The sequence below is a fragment of the Hypanus sabinus genome, chromosome 26 (assembly GCF_030144855.1).
Source record: "Hypanus sabinus isolate sHypSab1 chromosome 26, sHypSab1.hap1, whole genome shotgun sequence".
Taxonomy (NCBI): Eukaryota; Metazoa; Chordata; class Chondrichthyes; order Myliobatiformes; family Dasyatidae; genus Hypanus; species Hypanus sabinus.
The window spans coordinates 44,519,877-44,545,705 of NC_082731.1; the positions used below are offsets into that span (position 1 = coordinate 44,519,877).

The window sequence follows — 25,829 nt, forward strand, 5'->3', positions numbered from 1 at the left end:
AAGTTTTTTACTCAGAGAGTGGTGAGTGTGTGGAATGGGCTGCTGGCAATGGTGGTGGAGGCGGATACGATAGGGTCTTTTAAAAGACTTTTGGATAGGTACATGGAGCTTAGAAATATAGAGGGCTATGGGTAAGCCTAGTAATTTCTGTGGTAAGTACATGTACATGCGGCACAACTTTGTGGGCCAAAGGCCTGTATTGTGCTGTAGGTTTTCTATGTTTCTATCTAAGAGTCTCTTAAAAGTCCCTAATGTACCTCTCTCTACAAACAGCCCAGCAGCATGTCCCACACACCCACCACTCTCCACGTAAAAAAACCTACCCCTCTATACTTTCCACAATCACCTTAAAATTATTATCCACTACCTTCCCGGGGAGAACCTCTGACAAAATGCCTCATCATCTTGTACACCTTTATCAAGTCATCTCTCGTCCTCCTTCACTGCAAAGATAAAAGCCCTAGCTTGTTTCACCTATCATCATAGGTTGTGCTCTCTAATCCAGGCAGCATCCTGGTGAATCTCCTCTGCACCCTCTCTAATCCAGGCAGCATCCTGGTGAATCTCCTCTGCACCCTCTCTAATCCAGGCAGCATCCTCGTGAATCTCCTCTGCAGCCTCTCTAATCCAGGCAGCATCCTGGTGAATCTCCTCTGCACCCTCTCTAATCCAGGCTGCATCCTGGTGAATCTCCTCTGCACCCTCTCTAATCCAGGCAGCATCCTGGTGAATCTCCTCTGCACCCTCTCTAATCCAGGCAGCGTCCTGGTGAATCTCCTCTGCACCCTCTCTAATCCAGGCAGCATCCTGGTGAATCTCCTCTGCACCCTCTCTAATCCAGGCAGCATCCTGGTAAATCTCCTCTGCACCCTCTCTAATCCAGGCAGCATCCTGGTGAATCTCCTCTGCGCCCTCTCTAATCCAGGCAGCATCCTGGTGAATCTCCTCTGCACCCTCTCTAATCCAGGCAGCGTCCTGGTGAATCTCCTCTGCGCCCTCTCTAATCCAGGCAGCGTCCTGGTGAATCTCCTCTGTACCCTCTCTAATCCAGGCAGCGTCCTGGTGAATCTCCTCTGCGCCCTCTCTAAAGCTTCCACATCCTTCCTATAATGAGGTGACCAGAATTGAACACAGTACTTCAAGTCTGGTATAACCAGGGTTTGATAGAACTGCAGCATTTGATATGTGACCACAAACACTCAAAAATGTCCTCAGATGTACCATGGAGAGCATTGTAACTGGTTGCATCACCGTCTGGTGGGGGGGGGGGGGGGGTGGGCTACTGCACAGGATCGAAGCAATTCACATTTTTTTCTCTCTATTATTATGTATTGCATTGTACTGCTGTTGCAAAGTCAACAAATTTCACGATATATGCCGGTGATGTTAAACCAGATTCTGATGTTACCCCGTGGCTCCTGAAAACCAACCCCTTGTCTAGGAAGGGCTAACTCTTTCTTAACCACCCTTCACAAGTGGAGATGCAACGTTGGTGATCAGAATCATGGCTCTAAACAAAACTAGCTAACTGATGGGAAATTCAATAAAGAGAACACTGGTGACTCAGCTGGGTTGGCTTCAGTTGTGGAGGCAGCAAACGTTCTATGATTACCTGGTGATATTTAAAAAGAATGTGCAACTGATGTCTCATAAGCTATAACATCAGATAACATCTTGCTTCAGATCCAAGTGCACAATGATGTCTGTATGATTCCCTATAGAATATCAGCTAATCTGGGGTGTCTGGGGTGCCCAGGGAGGGGGTAGCAACTCTGGTGAAGGGGCTTATTATGTCCCTCCTGGGTAGCTCATTCACGTTGGATCTACGGTGAGACCCAACGGCCAGGAAGGTGGTTCTGCAACACTGCATGGAGAGCGAAGGGCGTGACAGGATACAGGCGATATCACGGTCACCCACGGCAACCAAGGAAGCCCCCAGTTTGTGATGCTTGTTTGTACCACTGGACCCGGACTCCTGAGGCCCGGATGGTGGAACCGCCCCAGTGCAGGGGCTTTTCCACTTTAAACCCCTCCTGTTGTCAGCGGACAAGATGGACAACCACCCATCAGCATAACACTGGAATGTCTGCCAACTGGAAACCTGCCCGGGTTGACGCTTGGTTTGGGTGATGGCTGCAGTCTTGTTGAACGGGTACCCGGTTTGAATCCATCTCAGCTTTGGAAAAAGAGAGCCCTAGTGCAGGATTCCCTAATGTTAACTGGCAGGTTAATTCAGTGGTGAGGAGGTCAAGTGCAACGTTAGGATTCACTTCAAGAGGACTAGAGTGTAATGTTAAGGGTTTACAGGGTATTGGTAAGATCACATAGAAAACTACAGCACATTACAGGCCCTTCGGCCCACAATGTTGTAACCTACTCTAGAAACTGCCTAGAATTTCCCCACTGCTTAGCCCTCCATATTTCTAAGCTCCGTGTACCTATCTAAGAATCCCTTAAAAGACCCTATCATATCCGCCTCTACCGCTGTTGCTGGCAGTGCATTCCACGCACCCGCCACTCACTGTGTGAAAAACTGACTGTGGTGAACTACATATACCCATCTGGACACGCCACCCCCCCCCCCCCACCCCCGGCTGACTGCTCCTGTGGCTCCTCCCACAGACCCCCGTATAAAGGTGATTGGAGGCACTGCTCCTCCCTCAGTCTCCAGGATGTTGTGTGGTGGTCTCTTGCAGCTAATAAAAGCCTATCGTTCGCCTCCCGTCTCCGAGAGTTATTGATGGTGCATCACTGACATCCCCCTTGTACCTACTTCCAAGCACCTTAAAACTATGCCCCTCATGTTAGTTATTTCAGCCCAGGGAAAAAGCCTCTGTCTATCCACACGATCAATGCCTCTCGTCATCTTATACACCTCTATCAGGTCACCTCTCATCCTCCGTCACTCCAAGGAGAAAAGGCCGAGTTCACTCAACCTATTCTCATAAGGCATGCTCCCCAATCCAGGCAACATCCCTGTAAATCTCCTCTTCTGCACCTTCTCTATAGCATCCACATTGTTCCTGTAGCGAGTTGACCAGAACTGAACACAGTGCTCCCAAGCAGAGTCTAACTAAGGTCTTATATAGCTGTAACGTTTGGAGTATTCTGAGCTATTTTGGACCTCATATCCGAGTAAGGATGTGTTGACGTTGGAGAGAATCCTGAATGATCTGGAGAATGGAGCCTGTACGTGCTGAAGTTTTGGAGAATCAGGGAGGATCTCATTGAAACCTACCGAATATTAAAAGGCCTAGATAGAGCGGATTTCGAGAGAATGTTTCCAAAAGGAGAGTCAAGGGATAGAGTGCACAGCCTTAGAACAGAAGGTCTTCCATTTATGACAGAGATGAAGAAGAATTTCTTCAGCCAGAGGGTGTTGAATCTTCGGACTGCATTGCCACAGTTGGCTGTGGAGGCCAATTCAATGGGTGCATTTAAAGTGGACTTCGACTGTTGAAGGTTACAGAGAGAAAACAGGAGAAAAGGGTTGGGAGAGAAAATAAATCAGCCTTGATTGAATGGTGGAGCAGACCTGATGGCCCAATTCTGCTGCTAAATGTCATGGTCTTATTATAGTCCAATAACTCCTTGATTTATGAATATTAAGGCCCTGAATTTTTCCTGTACCAGCTCCGAGTCTTTGGTCTAATTGTCTTTATAACAGCCAGGATAACAATCAGGCTGTACTCAAAATAACAAGCACGCATCTTACCCAGCCTTTTCAACTTACAGAAGCTGGCTCAGAAGCCAGGATTGCGATGGAGACACAAAAGACTGCGATTTCTTGCAATCTCAGGCAGAGCAGTTGCTATACCGAGCTGAGAGGTATCTGGATAGGACGTAACCTATCTGCACATCAATCGCACTTCATTTCCTCATGTCATCCTCCGTCTAATGTCTATCAGCGGTCCTGGAATTGGCAGTTTTCAAACCGGGAAGAAAACATGCGGCATTGGAGCCAGAGAATGGGGCAGGCAGTCATTGTGGAGGGAAATGGACAATCGACATTTTGGGTTGGGACCATCGCCTGGAATGAAGGGTAGAGGGGAGGTGGCCCATATAAAGAGGTGGAGGGACCAGGTGCAGCAAGAGCCGGAAGGGGATAGGTGGATTGAAGAGGCATGTGATAACTAGCATCACAATGACCTCACAATGACATCACAATGGCTATGACAGATTTGGCATTACAAGATTCTGATGATAAAAGATCTTTAATTGAAACACTAGCCCTCTCTTTTTTTTTGGATAGCCGGAGGCTTTTTCCCAGGCCTGAAATGGCTAACACGAGGGTCAAGGTGTTTGGGAGTAGGTACAAGGGGGATGTCAGAGGTAAGTTTTGGGCCGAGACCCTTCTTCAAGACTGGGAGGGAAGTGGGGGAGAATTGAAAGAAAGGGGCAGGGGAAAGAGGCTCGCTATAGAAGGTGAAAGGTGAAGCCAAGTGGGTGGGAAAGGTCAAGGGTCAGAGCAGAAGGACTCTGATAGGGGAGGAGAGTGGACCATGGGAGAAAGGTAAGGTTTTCCACACAGAGAGTGGTGGGTGCATGGACAGTGGTAGAGGCAGGAACAATAGGGTCTTTTAAGAGACTCTTAGATAAGTATGTGGAGCTTAGAAAAATGAGGGCTATGCAGTAGGGAAATTCGAGGCAGTTTCTAGAGTAGGTTACATGGTCGGTACAACATTGTGGGCTGTAGGGCCTGTAATGTGCTGTAGTTTTCTATGTCCTATGTTTTCATTGGCACTGCCTGACCTGCTGAATATTTCTAGAATCTTCTGTTTTCCAGGCTTTATCTGGCAGTTGATGAGTGGGGGTTGGGAGGGGCGGGAAGATTGATGAAATGAAAGAAGACGCAAAGCCTTAAACAGTCGACGTTTCGGGCCGAGACCCTTCTTCAAGACTGGGAGGGAAGTGGGGGAGAGGTGGCTGAATTGAAAGAAAGGGGCAGGGGAAAGAGGCTGGCTAGAAGGCGAAAGGCGAAGCCAAGTGGGTGGGAAAGGTCAAGGGTTGGGGAGGAAGGAATCTGATAGGGTAGCAGAGTGGGCTGTAGGAGAGAGGGAAGGAGGACGGCACCCAGGAGGAGGTGATAGGCAGTGGAAAGAAATAAAAGGTCAGAGTGGTGAATAGAGGAAGGGTGGGTGGGGTCATTTGGAAATCGAAATTCAGACACCCAGATGGAAGATAAGGTAGTGTTTCCTCCACCTCGAAGGTGGCCTCATCTTGGCACAAGAGGAGGCCACGGACTGACATTGGCACCTGCTGAGTCCCAGCAGCACGACTTGCTTTGGATTACCAGCATCTGCAGACGACCTTGTGCTTGCAATGCCTCAGAACAAGGGTTCATGGCCTTTTCTATACCATGGAGCGTTACCGTTAACCGAGGGTCCTGGGAGATAATTTATGGCCTGAGAGAGAGAGAGAGAGGGCAGTGCTAGAATCATCAGACTTCAGAGGATGGAGAAGAAAATATCGACACTCTCTGCTGGGCAAATACAATCCTGTGCAAAAGTCTCAGGCACATATATACAGCCAGGGTGCCCAGGACCTTTGCACAGTACTGTAGTAATTTTATGTTTTGCACTGTACTGCCGCCACAAGATAAAAACAAATTTCATGACAGATGTGAGTGATGATAAACCTGATTCTGATCTGGGTCTCTGTTGTGGACTGAGAGTGGGAAGGGGGCAGGGAGAGGGGAATCATGGTTGGGGAAAAGGGGGAGGGAGAGGGGAGTGAGTGGGAAACACCAGAGAGACATTCTGTAATGATCAATAAACCAATTGTTTGGAATCAAATAACTTTGCCTGTTGTCTCAGGGCTGGGTGTGTCTGCCCCTACACCACCCCACTTGACCCCGGCACTCCTTCTCTGCCACCCGTCCCACACCCCTACCACGGCGCTCCGCCCTCACCATTCCCACCATTCTTTGCTCCCACCAGATTTACAAACTCTCTCTCCACTCCACGTTGACAAGTACCGTACTGTACAAAAGTCTCGGGCACCCTAGCTATATATTTGCATCTAAGAGCTTTGCACAGGACTGTGTAGGATGACGTCAGCCCTATAAACATAATTCTGCCCCTTTAGCACATTTTAGATTCTTCAGCCATTGGGATATGAAACTCCCTGCCCCCCAAAGGTTAGAAGAGCAACAGGTTATATTTTGACTGATTATCAAGAGCTGATATCCTGATCAGGCATGGTCCAAACTCATAAAACACTGGGAACTGGGCACCGCGGTCGCATACAGGTTACATGATGCTGTTACGGCTCGGGGCATCAGAGTTCAGAGTTCAATTCCAGCGTCCTCTTCATGGAGTTTCTCCATCCTTCCTGCGTGGGTTTCCCCGGGTGCTCCGATCTGCTCCCACAGTCCAAAGACGTACCAATTGGTGGGGTAATTGGTCATTGTAAATTGCCCCATGATTAGGTTGGGGTTAAAACAGGGTTGTTGGTGGTTTGCTGGGGTGGTGCCACTCAAAGGGCTGATTGAGCCTACTCAACGCTGATTTGTAAAATAAATAACTCCCAGCATGCCAGGCCGCATCTGTGGAAAAGGATCGGAGCTAATTTTTCAGGCCGGACACCCTTCATCAAATATGAGTACTAACAAAGGAGGTTTGACCTGAAAGTGTTAACTTGAGTTTCTCTTCTCCAGATGTGGTCCGACCTGCTGAGTGTTTCCAGCATTTTGTCTTTTATTTCAGACTTCCAGTGTCTGCGCAGTTCACTTGATTTACGGCTTTGGTCGAGGATTACCGCCCTCCCCCCCAGTGTTCATTGTCCCTGTTGATCATACCCTTCTTGCTAAAGTTATTCGTGCAACCTGTCTTCAAGTTCAAGCTCAAAGTACATTTATTATCGAAGTACGTACGCAGTACACAACCCCGAGATTCGACTTCCTCACAGACAGCCATGAAACAAAGAAAACCCTGGAACCCGTTCAAAGAAAAAAATCATCAGCACGCCCTCACACGTGAAAAAGAAACAAATGGCGCAAACGGCAAAAAAGAAGAGAAGAGTAAAGACCACAGGAGACAACGCACAAAATTGAAACAGTCCAGGCATAGTTAGTTCAGCTCAGTTCATTTCAGTCTAGCTCAGTGTCATTCATTACCTGCATGTTGCCCCCATCAGTCGCCCGGAGCAGCAACAAAAAGCAAAAGGAGTGACCAGAAACTAGAAATACGTGACAACGTGAACGACAGCGCCCGATCCACAAACCGGCCCCAACTCAATGCTTCGCATCTGAACTGTGCAGCTTAGGCGGGGCCTATTTGTCAGCTTTGGCACAAGTGGAACAACATCTGGCAGAAGTTTTAAGAGCACATACATGGGACAAAATGCAAAGTCCCTTTGCTTCAGGGTCTATCTCACTTAATCAAGTTTCTCGAGCAAAGCCGTTGTTCAAAAGAATCAGAATCCGGTTGAATACCGCTGACATCTGATGTGAAATTAGTTGTTAGAGGCAGCAGTACGTAAAAATACTATAAATTATAATAAATTAGGTAAGCAGTGAGAAGAGAGAGCAATAACAGTGAGGTTGTGTTCCTGGGTGGGTTCATTGTCCATTCAGAAATCATGGATGGGAAGAAGTTGTTCCTAAAACATTGAGTGTGTGTCTTCAGGCTCCAGCACCTCCTCCCTGATGGTAGCAGCAAGAAGAGGCATGTCCTGGTGGTGGGGGTCCTTAGCGATAGACGCAATCTTTTTTAGGCATTGGCTGTTGAAGATGTGATTGATGCCAGGGAGGCTAGTGCCCATGATGGAGGTTGATTGAGTCTGCAAACCTCTGCAGCTTTTTTTGCTGGTTCTGTGTGTTGGCCCCTCCATACCAGTTAGAATGCTCTCTCCAAGGTCCAGCTGTAGAAATCTGCCAGAGTCTTTGTTGACATACCAAATCTCCTCAAACTCCCAATGAAATGCAGCCAGTGGCATGCCTTCTTCGTAATTGCATCAACATATTGGCCCAGGGTAGATCTTTAGAGATTTTGACACACACGAACATGATACTGCTCACCCTTTCCCTTGGTTCCCTTGACTTCCCCTTCATGAAGTCCACAATCAATTCCTTAGTCTTCCTTGGACAATATTAACTTCCTCTTCCCCGTTTAAAAACTATCGATACTAGGATCCATGTTGGTCATTGAACAACACAAGACATAATGAGACAGAGTGGGAAATGGAAGTTTCGTACACAAATCACTGGAGGAGCTCAGCAGGTCAGGCAGCATCCGTGGAAATGAATAAATTATTTGGGCCGAGACCCTTCATCAGATCTGAACGGCAAGGGTGAAGAGGCCAGGAGTGATGTGCAGATTGGTTACATTGGGTCCAGGATCCTACCCAGACACCTCACAGCTTTGCATGGTAACTGCTCTGTCTGAGAGTGTAGTGATACGAAAGCAACTCAGCAAATCATGAAACCCCCTCCATCGACTCCGTCTGCACCTCTCACAGCCTCAGGAAAGTGGGCTATCACAATCAATGACTCCTCTCACCACAATAGTGTTTTCGTCTCCCTTCTGAAGGTTCAAAAGCTTGAGAGCACATCCCACCAGGCTCAAGGACAGCATCCATAAGACTATGAATGGACCTGTTGTAATGTAAAGATGAATTCTTGATCTCCCAGTCTACCTTGCCATGACCCTTGAACTTTATTTGTTTACCTGCACGCACCAGTCCTCATCGAGGGATCAGAGGTGGAGAGAGTGAGCAACTTTAAGTTCCTGGGTGTCATGATCTCTGAAGACTATCCAGTGCCCAACACATTGATGCAGCTACAAAGAAGACACGACAGCGGCTATAATTGATTATAAGTTTGAGGAGGTTTGGTACGTCACCAAAAACACACGCAAATTTCGACAGATGTACCCTGGAGAGCCTTCTAACTGGCTGTAATCACCGTCTGGTACAGGGGTGGGGGCTATAAGCTGCAGAGAGTTGTAAACTCAGTCAGCTCTATCACCAGCCTCCCTGTATCCAGGACATCTTCAAGGAGCGATGCCTCAAAAAGGTGGCATCCATCATTAAGGTCCCCCACCACCCAGGATTTGCCTCTTCTCATTGCCACCATCAGGAAGGAGGGACAGGAGCCTGAAGACACACACTCAATGATTCAGGAACAGCTTCTTCCCCTCTGCCATCCGATTTCTGAATGGACGTTGAACCCATGAACACTACCTCACTACTTCTTTCTCTTTTTGCACTACTTATTTAATTTAACTTTTTAAGTATATATACTTCTTACAGTAATGGATATTTTTTGTTAATATGTATTGCATTGTACTGCTGTCGCACAGACAACAAATTTCACGTCACATGCCAGTGACATTAATCCCAATTCTGACTCTTTCTCTGCACCTGTTTTCAGTTACGTATTCCACACACCTTGATGTACAAATGCAGAGAATGAATTGTCCGTATGGTACACAACAAAGGCTTTTGCCTATACCTCAGTATCAGTGGTAATAATAAAATAATTGTCAGTTATACCAAGGAAGGAAGATCACTCTGCTGAGCACCTCTGCTCCTTCGTTCTCCTCGTTCCCTCCCCCTCCCCTCTTCATCCATCCCCCTCTCTGGCCTCTTACCTCTTCTCACCTGCCTGCCACCTCCTCCTGAGTCTCCTCCTCCTTCCCCTTCTCCTATGGTCCACTCTCCTCTCCTGTCTGATTCCTTCCTCACCAGCCCTTTACCTTTCCCACCCACCTGGCTCCACCCATCGCCTTCCTGCTCTCCACCTTCCCCTCTCCCCCACTTTTTATTCTGGTGTCTTCCCCCTTCCTCTCCAGTCCTGAAGAAGGGTCTCAGCCTGAAACATCGACTGTCTATTCCTCTCCATAGATGCCGCCTGACCTGCCGGCAGGTCTTTTCCCTCCTGCCATCTGGCAAAAGGCTCCGAAGCATTCGGGCTCTTATGACCGGACTATGTTTCTTCCCCCAAGACATCAGACTCCTCGATACCCAGAGTCTAGACTGACATCTACATAATTTATTATTATATTGTAATTTGTCCTCTACTGTGCCTATTGTCTTGTTTATTAATTATTGTACTGCCCTGCACTGTTTTATGCACTTTATGTAGTCCTGTGCAGGTCTGCAGTCTAGTGCAGTTTTTAATGTTGTTTTATGAAGTCTAGTGTAGCCTTGTGCTGTCTCACATAGTCTAGTGTAGTTTTGTGTTGTTTCATGTAGCACCAGGGTCCTGGAGGAACGTTGTTTCGTTTTTACTGTGTACTGTACCAGCAGTTTATGGTCAAAATGACAATAAAAGTGACTTGACCTGACTGAGTCCCTCCAGCATACTGTGCGTGAGGTTAAGGGAGGAATTTGGCTCCTTGAGTCCGTCTTGACTTTATGAAAACAATATTAGCCTTGGTTTTATTGAACCATAGAACAGGTTTGTGTCGTGTGTGGAGATTAAAGGAAGAAAAGAAAGTGTTTTTTAACCCAGAGACTGGTAAGTGTGTGGAACGGCCTCTCGGGGCAGTGGGGTAAACATTAGGGACATCTAAGAGGCACATGGACGGAGAGCTGAGCAGGAGGGAAGGGTTAGGTTGTGTAAAAAAGTCAGCACAACATTGTGGGCCGAAGGGCCTGTACTGAGCTTCATTGTTTTGTGTTGTATGCAAAGTAAGATATGTGCTTCCTGGGAATATTCCCTGTTGCAAAGTGCTTCCGACCTAAGAATTACTTTCTGAAGGTAACCAATTTGTGTATTTTGCAAATTTTGCTAAATTTTATTAAATTGTCAGATTAGACCCTAAATTGAAGGAGCAGAATAAGGCTGCTCATGTCTGCTCCATCATTTAATCTTGGATGATTTATTATCCCTCTCAACCCCACTCTCCTGCATTCTCCCTGTAAATTTTCACACCCTGACTATTCAAGAACCTCAACCTGTGCTTTAAACATACCCAATGACTTGGCCCCCACAGCAGTCCTGGTGATGAATTCCACAGATTCATCACCCTCTGGCTAAAGAAATTCCTCCTAATCTCTGTTCTAAATGGACGTCCTTCTACTCGGAGGCAGTTCCCTCTGGTTCTGGACACCCCCACATCCTCTCCACATCCACTCTCTCTGTGTCCTCTGGTCGTAGACTCCTCCACTATAGGAAACATCCTCTCCACATCCACTCTATCTGTGTCCTCTGGTCCTAGACTCCCCCACTATAGGAAACATCCTCTCCACATCCACTCTCTCTGTGTCCTCTGGTCCTAGATTCCCCCACTATAGGAAACATCCTCTCCACATCCACTCTATCTGTGTCCTCTGGTCCTAGATTCCCCCACTATAGGAAACATCCTCTCCACATCCACTCTATCTGTGTCCTCTGGTCTCAGACTCCCCCACTATAGGAAACATCCTCTCCACATCCACTCTATCTGTGTCCTCTGGTCCTAGACTCCCCCACTATAGGAAACATCCTCTCCACATCCACTCTATCTGTGTCCTCTGGTCCTATACTCCCCCACTACAGGAAACATCCTCTCCACATCCACTCTCTCTGTGTCCTCTGGTCCTAGACTCCCCCACTATAGGAAACATCCTCTCCACATCCACTCTATCTGTGTCCTCTGGTCCTAGACTCCCCCACTATAGGAAACATCCTCTCCACATCCACTCTATCTGTGTCCTCTGGTCCTAGACTCCCCCACTACAGGAAACATCCTCTCCACATCCACTCTCTCCGTGTCCTCTGGTCCTAGACTCCCCCACTATAGGAAACATCCTCTCCACATCCACTCTATCTGTGTCCTCTGGTCCTAGACTCCCCCACTATAGGAAACATCCTCTCCACATCCACTCTATCTGTGTCCTCTGGTCCTAGACTCCCCCACTATAGGAAATATCCTCTCCACATCCACTCTATCTGTGTCCTCTGGTCCTAGACTCCCCCACTATAGGAAACATCCTCTCCACATCCACTCTATCTGTGTCCTCTGGTCCTAGACTCCCCCACTATAGGAAACATCCTCTCCACATCCAATCTCTCTAGGTAGACCTTTCAGTTGGTTTCAACTGGATCTCACCCACATTCTTCTCAACTCCAGTGAGTTTAAATTGTAAAATGCAAAACTAAATTCACAGAACAGCTTGCAGGCACAAGCAGTAGTTTGATTTGTTAGTCATACTGATCAAGCTGTACATAATGATGAGGACACTGTGCCTTAACTCCTTTGAAAGAGTGGAAGGGGAATCTTTTATGTCTAATTCAGGGAGCTAAGGAGAGTTTGCCCAGAATAAAGCACCACAATCTGTTGGCATGTCATTCTGGATTGTCGTGTTCAAATCAGCGATGGGATTTGAATTCTCTTCCTTCCAATCCCGTGGCCACACACATTGACTCTTCAGCGCCGATGTGGTCACAGATGCCCTGCTCTTTCTTGCCAAGTTCATCTTGGACTCAGAGATTTTAATGAACAAAATCGGACATCAGTGAGTTCAGGAAGCCAGGGGAGTGAGTGTATTTTAGTTGAAGCACATGGAACTGAAAGATGACCGGGAGGGAGGTGGGGGGAAGTTACACAGCTGTCCCCTCAGACCGGTGGAGGAAACAGATGCAGAGAGGGGTAAGAACTTTCCCAGTTTCCCTTGTTATCCCCGATTAACCGGGCTCTGAGAACTCACATTTGTTCCTCACTCACACTTCCTCTATTTGTGCACAAAGACCAGCCTGGCCCCTGTCTCCAGGGTCCGTATGAAGAACTGTTATTTCTGTGCAGAAATTCACGACTTGGATGCAGATACTGACCAACTGGTAACCGTGTGGAATTTGTATGATCGATCACCAGTCACACCACAGCAATTCTGCTGCCAACCTCCCCCACCCACCACGACTTCATTTTTTCCTGTCAGTCACCATACGTACAGCCTAGTGGCACTTTATAGACATTCGATTATAAGCTATGTATATATAGTCTTGTGCAAAATTCTTAGCACACATATCTATAGCTAGTGTGCCTAAGACTCTTGCACAGTCCTGTAGTAATTTTATGTTTTGTACTGTATTGCTGACACAAAAAAAACAAATTTCATGACAGATGTGAGTGATGATAAACCTGATTCTGATCTGGGTCTCTATTGTGGACTGAGAGTGGGAAGGGGGCAGGGAGAGGGGAATCATGGTTGGGAGAGGGGAGAGAGCAGGAAGCACCAGAGAGACATTCTGTAATGAGCAATAAACCAATTGTTTGGAATCAAATGACCTGGACTGGTGTCTCAGGGCAGGGGGTATGTCTGCACCCGCGTCACCCCCCCTCTGTCTCTGTCACCTGTGCCACACCCCTCGCTCTCCGCTCCATGACGACCACCGCGAGACAACGGATTTCAGAGCACACCGGCCCTGATTCCGATTCGCCTTGTGCAATCCCATCACGGCAGAGCGTCTCCGACCTGTGTCTCTGTTCCCATGACGAGAGGGAGGCAGTGAGCCAACCTCGTCCATCCTGTCCTGACGCTCTGATTGTATCTGCGTCCCTCCGCTCTCAGATCCAGTTCCTGCAAATCACAAAGCAATGACGTTTTGACTGCTCTCCTGGGAAACTCGGGATATTGTTTTGAGGTGCAGCCTAGTCAGGAGGAGCAGAGTATATAATAGATTGACAAAAGGATCTAAGATAAAGGTCCAGGAATTTTTCCAAAGACAATCACCTTAACCCTTGCAGTGCCAAGTGAGACAATCTGTACAGAAACGGGCTCGGGTTTGAATTTTCTTTTAGGCTTGTCAGGATATATTTTGGGGACAGAGAGGAGAGTTAGGCATTAGGTTAGGGTTTTGGGACAGGGATGTGGGGCAGTTAGAGGACTGGTTAGAGTCTAAGACTGTGCTCTATGTTCGAATGCTAGCATGTGGGTATTTATTTACTGAGAAAAAGCTGGGGGTAGGCCTTCCCGGCCTTCGACCACGCTAACCAGCAGTCCCCCGATTTAATCCTGGACAATTTACAATGACCAGCTAACCTACTAAGTGACACGTCTTTGGACTGTGGGAGGAAACCAGAGCCCTGGGTCGCCTGTACAACGAAGCATTGTGCTAGTCGCTACACGATTGTTCACCCCAAGGGGACACTTGCGGTTGGATGGTGGATGTTCTGATGTGGATTTGAAACAATCCTTGAAACAATCTTAAAACAATCCCCTGCACAATCCCCTGGATGGGCTATATGGCGATCACAGAGTCAAAGAAAAGTACAGCACAGAAACAGGCCCTTTGGCCCATCTAGTCCATGCCAAAACCATTTAAACTGCCGACTCCCATCGACCTGCACTGGGACCATATCCCTCCATACCCCTCCCATCCATGTACCTATCCAAACTTCTCTTAAACTTTGAAATCCAGCTTGCATGCATCACTTGTGCTGGCAGCTTGTTCCACATTCTCATGACTTTCTGAATGAAGAAGTTTCTCCTCATGTTCCCCTTAAACTTTTCACCTTTCACCCTTAACCCACGACCCCTGGTTGTAATTCCCACCCAACCTCAGTGGAAAAAGCCTGCTTGCATTTACCCAGTCTATACCCCTCACAATGTTGTGTACCTCTATCAAATCTCCTCTCAACCTTCCTAACCTATCCAATCTTTCCTTATAACTCATGTCCTCCAGACCCGGCAACATCCTTGTAAATTTTCTCCGTATTCTTACAACCTTGTTTCCATCTTTCTTGCAGGTAGGTGATCAAAGCTGCACACATTACTCCAAGTTAGGCCTCACCACAAACCTCACCTAACATCCCATCTCCTGTACTCAGTACTTTGATTTATGAAGACCAATGTGCCAAAGGCTTTCTTTACAACCCGATCTACCTGTGTTACCACTTTCAATGCACTATGGACCTGTATTCCCATATCTCTTTGTTCTACCGCACTCCTCAGTGCCCTCCCGTCCACGGTGTAAGACCTACCCTGGTTGGTCCTATCGAAGTGCAAAACCTCACACTTGTCTGCATTAGATTCCTCCGGCCATTTTGCAGCCCATTTTTTCCAGCTGGTCAGCTCTGACAGACTTCCTCACAGTCTACCACACCCCCAATCCTGGTGTCAGCCGCAGACCTGTCAAATGAGTTACTCTGCAGATTCGGTATAAACTCTGTGCCTCAGCTCGAGGCTGAACCGGCAGCGCTGGCAGCTTGGGTCTGCAGTGATCAGCGTCAGGGGGCAATTCTCGGACTCGCAGAGCCACTGCCGACACCAACACCACGCCGGACTGACCCCAACCTGAAGCTGGAGGTGATAGCACTGATTGCAGCGATCATAGAAACATAGAAAATAGGTGCAGGAGTAGGCCATTTGGCCCTTCGAGCCTGCACCGTCATTCAGTATGATCATGGCTGATCATCCAACTCAGAACCCTGTACCTGCTTTCTCTCCATACCCCCTGATCCCTTTAGCCACAAGGGCCATATCTAACTCCCTCTTAAATATAGCCAATGAACCGACCTCAACTGTTTCCTGTGGCAGATTCACCACTCTCTGTGTGAAGAAGTTTCTCCTCATCTCGGTCCTAAAAGGCTTCCCCTGCTGACATCATTTCCACTGCTGTCCAGATTCTGCTCATGGCAAATAACTTGCTTATTTTTTTTTTAATATGTCGGCTTGGCAAATAACTGCTTGACTCGTGTGAGTGCAGGTAAGCCGTTTTCAATTCCACTGCCGCATTCGGTTAAACATTGTGACCGGTTCCTGAATCGTTTCGGATAGCGTCGCTGAACGCTCGGTGGCCAAACGCTTTTATTCCGATTCCCGTTGCAAGCTGGGGGAACAGCTTCGTCGAGCACCTCGGCTCCGTCCACCACCTCTGGGTGGCCAAACACTTTAGTTACGATTCCCATTCCCATTCCGACATGTCGGTACACGGCCTACTCTCGTGTCAACAGGAGGCCTTCCCTCAGGTTGGAGGAGCAACACCTTATATTCTATCTGGGTAGCCTCCAACCTGATGGCATGAAAATCGATTCCTGCTTCTGGTAAACAAATTCTACCCCCCCCCCCCCCCCATTCGGACCTTCTCTCTGTCTATCACTTCCTCCAGGTCCCCTCCTCTTTCCACTCCCTGCTCCTATCAGATTCCTTCTTCTCCAGCCTTTTCCACCCACCAGGCTTCACCTATCACCTCCCAGCTAGCCTCCTTCCCCTCTCCCCCTCAACTTTTTACTCTGCAATCTTCCTCCTCCCTTCTCAGTCCACAAGAAGGGTCTTGGCCCGAAACATCGGTTGCTTATTGATCTCTGTAGATGCCTCCGAGTTCCTCCCAGCGTGGTGTGCGTTTCAGTCAATTCTTTGCGTCCCCTGCTCTGGGAGAGTTTGACAGGACAGTGCTGTGGAAGGTTGACTCCATATCCCAACACCTTCTGTCCCCGCTGTTTTTTTTACCGAAACTGGTTTATTACAAGTTTACGGGGCTCCAGAGTATTGCAGTTGTTCGCACAATGTTCTTACAGACCAGGGTGTTCCCTCGCCATTCTGTAAGGATTCTCTGTACCATATGTTTGTCTCATGAACTGCCTGGGTCTCCTCCGCTTCCCCTGGTTTCCTCCCACAGACCTAAGACGGAGAGGAACACACACAAAATGCTGGAGGAACTCAGCAGGTCGGTCGACATTCCGGGCCGAGACCCTTCATCGGGACCGGAAAGGAAGGGGGCAGGGAGCAGAGTAAGGAGGTGAGGGGAGGGGCAGGAGTGCAAGCTGGCTGGTGGCGGGTGAACGGGTGAAGCGAGAAGCTGGGAGGTGACAGGTGGGAACGGTAAGGGGCTGGAGAGGACGGTATCTGAGGGGCGGGGAGAGTGGGACTGTGGGTGACTGGGTGGAGCAGAGCCACCTGAAGGGAGATGGCCAGTTGAGGAGAAGAGAAGGGGTAAGAAGGTAACCGGTTCCTCCAGCATTTTGTGTGAGTTACGGTGAGGTTGTACAAGATGGTGCCGAGGTTGAATTTAGAGTGCAGTGTGCAGTTCTGTTTGCCTACCTACAGAAAAGATATCAATGAGCCTGAAAGAGCACACAGAAAATTTACAAGGACTTGAGGACCTGAGTTATAGGGAAAGGTTGAATCCGTTGGGATTTATTCCCTGGAGTGCAGGAGAATTTGACAGAGGTATACAAAGTTATGAAGGGTATAGATATGGTGAATAATTGCAGGTTCCTCCCTGGAGGGAATGAAAACCAGTCAGGGTGAAAGGTGACATATGTAAGGGGAGAGGTGAGGGGCAAGTTCTTCACATCAGAGAGTAGTGTGAGTGTCTATAGAAGTGTAGTATGAATGGAAAGTTATGTCGCATCCAGAATTTTCCAGTTAACGGGCGATTTCCTTCCACGTATTGGCAATACGAGGCAAGTGGTCTGCCATTGCCTTCTGCCGGGTGAGTTTTTTTTTAAGCACGGATGGAGAGCGTGCAAGGGTGCCGGCTGGATACGAGCTCGGGACCTCTCGCCCCGAAGCCCAGCGCTGATGCCACTACTGTACAGTCTCCAAAGATCTCACCGTTAAAGGAGTGGACGTCGTCAGCGGATTCCGATGGACGACCAGAGAAAAAGTGTCAATGGATGACTTTTATTGATTCCATTATGGTCATTGGATGTATTGAGTATGCCCGCAAGAAAATGCATATGGTGGCATACAGACTTTGATAATAAATTTAATTTAGTTTTCAAATTTAAAGTTCAGTTTTAACACTGAAGAGAAATATGGATAGGCACATGGATGGGAGGGATACGGTCTGGGTAGAGGTTGATGGGCAGAGGCAGAAGACCAGGTCGAATTAGACAGGCAGAACAGTCTGTTTCTATGACGCTACGAGGTGGGGTGAGGAGGGTAGCACAGGACGGCTGTGGGTGGGTGGAGCACCACGCAAGGCAGGGGAACAAAAGGGCTGGTAATGCAGGAGAAGAGACAATTGCCTGTCTCCCAAAAAGAAACAGTCCTTTATTCGGTGTTGGAAGTACAAAAATATTTTATTGCCTATTTCTAGATGTTGAGTTTCGATATGTTGAGTGGCTGGCTCAGTTCCATGTGTGGAAGAGTGTCTGGAGCTTTGGGGATTGCTGATTCTCATTGAAGTATGTGTGCAGTACACATCCCTGAGGTTCGACTCCTTACAGGCTGCCACAGAACAAAAAAATCCCAAAGGACCCATTAAAAAAAGGGCCATGAATGTGTGTGTGAGACAGAGAAAAAATACAAATCATGCAAACAATCAAAGCAAGCAAATAATAGTTAGAATGAGAGTCCCCAGACACGGAGCCTGGAGCAGGCCTCAGCCTCAGCTCCGCAGACAGTGGAGTAAATGTGGTGGAACCCAGACGAGGCCCAGTTCCGCAGACAGTGGAGTAAATGTGGTGGAACCCAGACGAGGCCCAGTTCCGCAGACAGTGCAGTAAATATCGTGGAACCCAGACAAGGCCCACACCTCAGCCTCAGTTCAGCACGTTGTGGAGTAAATGTCGTGGAACCTGGAGCAGGCTACTGCCTCAGTGTTTCATCTGTTAGAGTCATAGGAAATGCAGAATAACACCAGGCCCTTCGGCCCAACTAGACCATGGTGACCAAGGTGCTCATCTAAGCCTGTCTGGTTTGCCCGTACCCCTCCGGCCTTACCTATACGCTTACCTGTCCAAGTGTATGCTAAGTTCTGTTATTTTTCCTGTCTCAGCCACTTCTTCTGCCTCTGCCCCACCCTCTGGGTGAAGTAGATGGTCTTCAGCCTCCTTTTAGATGGCTGTCCTCACACCCTAAACCCCTGCCCTTTGGGGAAAAGTCTGTGACCATTCACATGACCAGCACCCCTAGTGACGTTATACACCTCAGTCTCTCCTGCAGTCCCGTGCAAAAGTCTCCGACGCACACCCATAGCTCGGGTGCCTAAGACTTTTGCGCAGTACCTCATTTGTCAACGTGGAGCGGACAGCGAGTTTGTGAATCTGGCGGGAGCAACGAATGTTGGGAGTGGTGGCAGTGGTACAGCAGGAGGGGTGTGGGACAGGTGGCAGAGAAGGAGTGCCAGGGGCGGGTGCAGAGGTACCCAGCCCTGAGACACCAGGCAAGGTCATTTGATTCCAACAATTGGTTTATTGATCATTACAGAACGTCTCTCTGGTGTGTCCCACTCCCTCCCCTCTCCCTTCCCCTTCCCCAACCTCTCTCTGCCCTCTTCCCACTCTCAGTCCACAATGGAGACCCAGATCAGAATCAGGTTTATCATCACTCACAAAGGTCATGAAATTTGTCTTTTTGTGTGGCAGCAATACGGTGCAATACATAAAATTACTACAGTACTGTGCAAATGTCTAAGGCACCCATTCTATAGAAATGTGCCCAAGAGGTTTGCACAGTACTGTATGTTGCAAGGAATAAAGTTCTAGCTGTTACGTTTTGTAATTCCAAAACATAAAAACTATTGAAAGAGGACATGGAGCCGGGAGATGCATGCGCTTAATTTTGCTTTTACTTTTAGTGGCGTGATGACGTAGTGACGTAATGGTGTATGATATTCACATACTTTTACATAATAACCTGTACTACTTCAACAAGAAAGAGTGCTTACTCAGGCAATATATTTACAATTTGCTCAAATATTACTGAGATACCAATTACACCACACAAGGCATCTCTACCTCTCCTAATATCTCAAGCCATCCCCGAGTCCTGCCAACATTCTCGTAAGTCTTTTTTTGCACTCTTTCCAACTTAAAAGATATATTTTCTATGACGGTACACAGTGCTCCATGTACACAAACACAAGAAACTCAGCAGATGCCAAAGATCTGGATCAGCACACGCACAAACACTGCATGAACTGGGCAGGTCAGGCAGCATCTGTGGAGGGAAGCGAACGATTGACATTTCACGCCGAGAGTGCTCAGCGGGACTCACTAACGTCTTACACAACAGCAACATGACACCACAACTACCACACTTGGCACCCTGACTGATGATAATATTAATAACAATAACAAATACTTGTCGAGCACTTCTCATACAGACGATAGAGTTCAAAGTGCTTTTCGATGGGTAAAGTGCAAACATGAAAATAAAATGAAAAGTAAAAATATAAATAAATGTGAAAATAAAAGACAAAGAGATATTAGTTTAAAAGCAAGGTTAAATAAACAAGTTTTGAGCTGGTGTTTAAAAGTGGCAGCTGAGCCTGCATCCCTTAAAGTTTTAGGTATTGAATTCCACAGTTTAAGAGCGCAGTTCAGAAAGATGACCTGCCAATTATCTTTTGAGGGATTGTTTAATTTTAAGAGAGTGGTGGAAGAGAGCTCAAGCAGGATTATGAAACAAAAATGATTCTGTGATGTATTCCAGTCCCAGACTATTAAGAGCTTTAAGAACAAGTAAGAGAACTTTTAAAATGAATTTCTAAAAAACACAGGAAGCCAGTGCAGAGTAGCCAGGACAGGAATGATATATTTCCTCATCCTGGCTTTAGTTAAAAGTCCCAACAGCGTGTTCTGAATGAGTTGAAAGTTTGTCAATAGTCGGCTTTGGAAGGCCAATAAAAAATGAATTATTGTTATCTAGTCTATTCAATATAAAGAAGTGCACTAGTTTTCCACCAACATTACCTGACAGAAATTTACATAGTTCTGCAAAGTTTCTAACGTGCTGTGCTCACTTTCTTTAAAATCCATGCCAGCACGTCAAACGCCTTCTTCCCTACTGACAATGCAGTCGGAGGACATTGGGCCCATCGAACCTATACTAACTCTCAGAGCAATCTTACTCTGTTCCCCTGTGAACTGTTTTCCGGGTCTTCTGGCATACGCCCGCGAACTCCCTTCAGTCCCGCTGCCCACCCGCAGCGACCGTTTTATCCGTGAACCCGCACGGCTTCGGGCCGGCCGCCACGGTAGCGTGCCAGCAACCCGGGTTCGATTCCCGGCTACGACGACCTGAAGGAACCACGGTGACTCCAAAGGTGGGCGAACCGAAACCTCAGCACTAAAAAAAAGCTCAGTAGTGTAGTTACTGTGACATCGCTCCGGGGTTCAATACCCCGAGTGCTCCACGTTCCAAACATGCACGGTGAGAGAGTTGTGGGCAACACTCCGCGGGCTGCCCCCAGCGCAACCCTCCACACACACGGCGCAATTCCCTCTCTGTTCCAACGCACAGTTGTCAAACGGAGCAGACCCTGCCAGTGGGTGCCTATCGAGTCTCAGCACCTGTAAATCTGTGAAGGGACACTGGTGACCCTCTCTCAGAGTCGGGGAAGTGAGGAGAGTGTGTTTAAGTTGTCAGGGGAGTGTCTGTGGTAAGGTGGAGGGCAGGGTTATCCTGATGATCCCAGTGCCTTTTCGGGGGTGGGGGGCAACTGATTATATGATGAGGGAGGGAGGGAGAGAAATAAAAAGAAATGGGAAGGGAGAGAAATTCTGAGACCAAAGAGACTGCTGGAAATAACCAACAAATCATATCAGCCTTATGAATATCAACAAATTAGCATGACGGCCTGGTGTGGGAGCACCGATGCCTTTGAGCGGAAAATCCTACAAAAGGTAGTGGATTCGGCCCAGTAACACCCTCCCAACCATTGAGCACATCTACATGAAAGATTGCCGTAGAAAAGCAGCATCCATCATCAAAGATCCTCACCATCCGGGCCACACTCTCCCCTCACTGCTGCCATCAGGGAGAAGGTACAGGAGCCTCAGGACTTGCACCACGGGGTTCAGGAATAGTTACTACCCCCCCCCCCCCACCAGCACCATCAGGCTCTTGAGCAAAAGGGGATAACTACACTCATTTAAGGACTCTGTTATATTGTTATTTCATGCAGGTTATTTATTGCTATTTATTTATTTCTGCATTTGCACAGTTTGTTTACAGATTTCAGTTCCTGACCTTTACAGTTTACAGATCCTGCTTTCAGTGACTGTTCCATAGATGCCGTCAGAAAGAGAATCTCAGGGTTGTATGTGGTGACGTGTGTGCACTCTGATTATAAATTTTACTAAGCAATCTTGAGTGACCTTGAGTGACCTTGCAGCAGAGCTGCCCAGTTCTGTCACGAACAGGAATGCAGGTTATCTGATAGTTTTAACATTGAGACACAGGGGATACTCTGTGCTCAGATTAAGGTGAGGTGCTGCACTCACGTTAACGCTCAGCTCAGTTGTAAACAGCAGTACACTCCATGGTCACTTAATTAGGTACACCCGCTCATTAGTGCAAATATCTCATCGGTCAATCATGTGGCAGCGACTCAATGCAGAACGTAAGAAATAGGAGCAGGAGCTGGCCATTCGGCTCGTCGAGCCTGCTCCGCCATTCAATAAGATCATGGCTGATCTGGCCATGGACTCATCTCCACCCACCTGCCTTTTCCCCATAACCCTTAATTCCCCTACTATGCAAAAATCTATCCAACCTTGTCTTAAATATATTTACTGAGGGAGCCTCCACTGCTTCATCGGGCAGAGAATTCCACAGATTCACCACTCTCTGGAAAAAGCAGTTCCTCCTCATCCCCGTCCTAAATCTACTCCCCTGAACCTTGAGGCTCCGTCCCCTAGTTCCAGTTAAGCAGAAAAGCATGCAGACATGGTCAAGAGGTTCAATTGTTGTTCAGACCAAACATCAGAATGGGGAAGAAGTGACTTAGACTGTGGAATGATTGTTGGTGCCAGACGGGGTGGTTTGAGTATCTCAGGAACTGCTGATCTCCTCGGATTTTCATGCACAACAGTCTCTAGGGTTTACAGGGAATGGTGTGAGAAACAAAAAGCACCCAGCAAGCAGCAGTTCTGTGGGCAAAAGCACCTTGTTAATGAGAGAGGTCGGCGGAGAACGGCCAGACTGGTTCAAGCTGACAGGAAGGTGACAGCGACTCAAATAACCAGTCGTTACAACAGTGGTGTGCAGAAGAGCATCTTTGCGTGCATAACATGTCGAATTCTGAAGTGGATGGGCTACAGCAGCAGAAGACCATGAACATACACTCAGTGGCCACTTTATTAGGTACAGGAGGTACCAAATAAAGTGGCCACTGACTGTATACTTTGTGGTGGATAGACACCAACATCAAATGACTGACCATCTGAAACTGCGCGGGGGAGCTGCTATTATTGGCAAACTGTGGGCAGCAGAAAGTTTATGGGAACAAGGATTTAAAGTTTATACATACGATCTGCACTAATCACCAATGGTTTTAACTCTCCGTTTCAGAATAAACACAGCAGGCTAGAAATTCTTACTTTTCAGCTCTGTCCATGCCAACACTTTAGCCGTAAACAAGAGTCTTAATCCAAAAGGCAGGATTAAAATTAGTACTTCTCTTTGGAAGCACCGACTTTTAAATGACCTTGTCCGAATGGACAGAAAATGGTTGAGCTGTTGGCTTGTTTATCACTTTCTCCGATGCCGTTCCTGAGTGACTGAATACCAGCGCACTGTGATTATACTGTGGAACAAAAGATTTGGTTTTGCATCGGACATAGCAGCACAGTGCAGCTTCTTTGGCCCGCAATGCTGACATGACCTTTCAGCTTACCTTAAGATCAATTTAACCCTGGATCAACACACACACAAAGTGCTGGAGGAACTCAGGCAGTCAGGCAGCGTCTATGGAGGGATGTTTTGGGCCAAGACCCTTCTGCAGGACCCCAATGGAGCTCTAGGAGTGGCCTCAATAGCGTCCTGTGCAAAGTTGGCACTGAGTGTAATTGGCTCTACCACCATCCCTGGCCGTTCATTCCATCATCCACCCCCCACCCTGTGTGAAACTTATCTCTGACATTCCCCAACCCCCACTTTACTTTCTGTTCTGGGAAAAAATCTTGCGCTGTCCACTCTCTCTATGCCAATTATCATCTTGCAAACCTCTATCAAGTCAACTCTCATCCTCCTTCTCTCCAAAGATCAAAGCCCTAGGTCACTCAACCTATTCTCCTAAGACATGTTCTCTAATCCAGGCAGCATCCTCGTGAATCTCCTCTGCAGCCTCTCTAATCCAGGCAGCATCCTCGTGAATCTCCTCTGCACCCTCTCTAATCCAGGCAGCGTCCTGGTGAATCTCCTCTGCACCCTCTCTAATCCAGGCAGCATCCTGGTGAATATCCTCTGCACCCTCTCTAATCCAGACAGCGTCCTGGTAAATCTCCTCTGCACCCTCTCTAATCCAGGCAGCGTCCTGGTGAATCTCCTCTGCACCCTCTCTAATCCAGGCAGCGTCCTGGTGAATCTCCTCTGCACCTCTCTAATCCAGGCAGCATCCTGGTGAATCTCCTCTGCACCCTCTCTAATCCAGACAGCATCCTGGTGAATCTCCTCTGCACCCTCTCTAATCCAGACAGCGTCCTGGTAAATCTCCTCTGCACCCTCTCTAATCCAGGCAGCGTCCTGGTGAATCTCCTCTGCACCCTCTCTAATCCAGGCAGCATCCTCGTGAATCTCCTCTGCAGCCTCTCTAATCCAGGCAGCATCCTCGTGAATCTCCTCTGCACCCTCTCTAATCCAGGCAGCGTCCTGGTGAATCTCCTCTGCACCCTCTCTAATCCAGGCAGCATCCTGGTGAATATCCTCTGCACCCTCTCTAATCCAGACAGCATCCTGGGGAATCTCCTCTGCACCGTCTCTAGTCCAGGCAGCATCCTGGTGAATCTCCTCTGCACCCTCTCTAGTCCAGGCAGCATCCTGGGGAATCTCCTCTGCACCCTCTCTAATCCAGACAGCATCCTGGTGAATCTCCTCTGCACCCTCTCTAATCCAGGCAGCATCCTGGGGAATCTCCTCTGCACCGTCTCTAGTCCAGGCAGCATCCTGGTAAATCTCCTCTGCACCCTCTCTAATCCAGGCAGTTTCCTGGTGAATCTCCTCTGCACCCTCTCTAATCCAGGCAGCATCCTGGTGAATCTCCTCTGCACCCTCTCTAATCCAGGCAGCATCCTGGTGAATCTCCTCTGGACCCTCTCTAATCCAGGCAGCATCCTGGTGAATCTCCTCTGCACCGTCTCTGATCCAGGCAGCATCCTGGTGAATCTCCTCTGCAGCCTCTCTAATCCAGGTAGCATCCTGGTGAATCTCCTCTGCACCCTCTCTAATCCAGGCAGCGTCCTGGTGAATCTCCTCTGCACCCTCTCTAATCAGGCAGCATCCGGGTGAATCTCCTCTGCACCGTCTCTAATCCAGGCAGCATCCGGGTGAATCTCCTCTGCACCGTCTCTAGTCCAGGCAGCATCCTGGTGAATCTCCTCTGCACCCTCTCTAATCCAGACAGCATCCTGGGGAATCTCCTCTGCACCCTCTCTGATCCAGGCAGCATCCTGGTGAATCTCCTCTGCACACTCTCTGATCCAGGCAGCGTCCTGGGGAATCTCCTCTGCATCTCCTCCTTGTGTGAGCAGCACACACAAAACACTGGGGCAGCTCAGCATGCGGCACCTGTGGAGAGTCCTGTAGAAGGGTCTCTGCCCGAAATGGTGACTCTTCATTCCTTTCCATCGATGCTGCCTGATCTGCTGAATTCCTTCTGCAGCTGGTATCTACGGGGGTGGGGAGGGGGGGGGGAAATGGCGTGTTGCTGCTCCCTGTTGGGACCCTCCATCTGGACTGGTTTTCTGTCCATTTCTCTCTATAGATGCTGACAGGCCTGCAGAGATCTACCAGCGTTCTGTGTGGGTGGCTTAGCTTAAACCAATTAGTTCTTTACTAAAGTTTAATGTAACTTTCCTGAATTTACAATTGCTGAATCAGAATTGGAATCACATTTAATATCACTGCATACGTCATGATATTTGTTGTTATGCGGTAGCAGTACAATTCAATTCATAATAAAAATGTAAATTACAGTAAGTAGTCGTTCGTTACGTGTCATGTCGTATAAC

At 48.0% G+C, this 25,829-nt stretch overlaps 1 protein-coding gene across 11 annotated transcripts in view; it reads right to left on the reverse strand.

Annotated features, from left to right (window-relative positions):
• gpr4 (G protein-coupled receptor 4) overlaps positions 1-25,829 on the reverse strand; it is a 133,842-nt gene that overhangs the window by 74,667 nt on the left and 33,346 nt on the right. For 2 of the 11 annotated variants that reach the window (XM_059950966.1, XM_059950970.1), the window contains one exon: positions 8,670-8,780. The exons of 7 other annotated variants lie outside the window; for them this stretch is intronic. The gene's annotated coding sequence lies outside the window, so the exon portion shown is untranslated. Of the gene's footprint in view, positions 1-5,293; positions 5,739-8,669; positions 8,781-13,401; positions 13,423-25,829 lie in introns of those variants that run through there. 2 more of the 11 variants (XM_059950974.1, XM_059950972.1) reach the window with 2 other exon arrangements.